Source organism: Mizuhopecten yessoensis, unplaced genomic scaffold (assembly GCF_002113885.1).
Source record: "Mizuhopecten yessoensis strain PY_sf001 unplaced genomic scaffold, ASM211388v2 scaffold10911, whole genome shotgun sequence".
Lineage (NCBI taxonomy): Eukaryota > Metazoa > Mollusca > Bivalvia > Pectinida > Pectinidae > Mizuhopecten > Mizuhopecten yessoensis.
Genome location: NW_018408783.1, coordinates 1,449,050 through 1,449,380, shown reverse-complemented (window position 1 = coordinate 1,449,380; position 331 = coordinate 1,449,050).

Sequence of the window (331 nt, the reverse complement as noted above, 5' to 3'; positions counted from 1 at the left end):
GGGGGGGGGTCATCATGTAGATAATCTATATGACATATGTATTTTCCCTTTACGTTGTATCCCTCAGTTTATCCACATTTACATTATTAAAAGAAAAATGTTTAAAAGTTTTTAACGTTCCATATAGAGGGGAAACATCCATGACAAATGTCATCTCACACTTACTTTTATTGCAAGAGAACATGTTAGAATACAAGTGTTAATGTTTCTTCTTAAACTGCTTTAGATACTGTTTTCAGTAAAACTGATCAAATATTAAAACAGCTTTTTTATTTGAGCACTTCTTCCTGTGAAAATACAAAAATCCGTATTTTCGTTCCGCTTTCCGTTT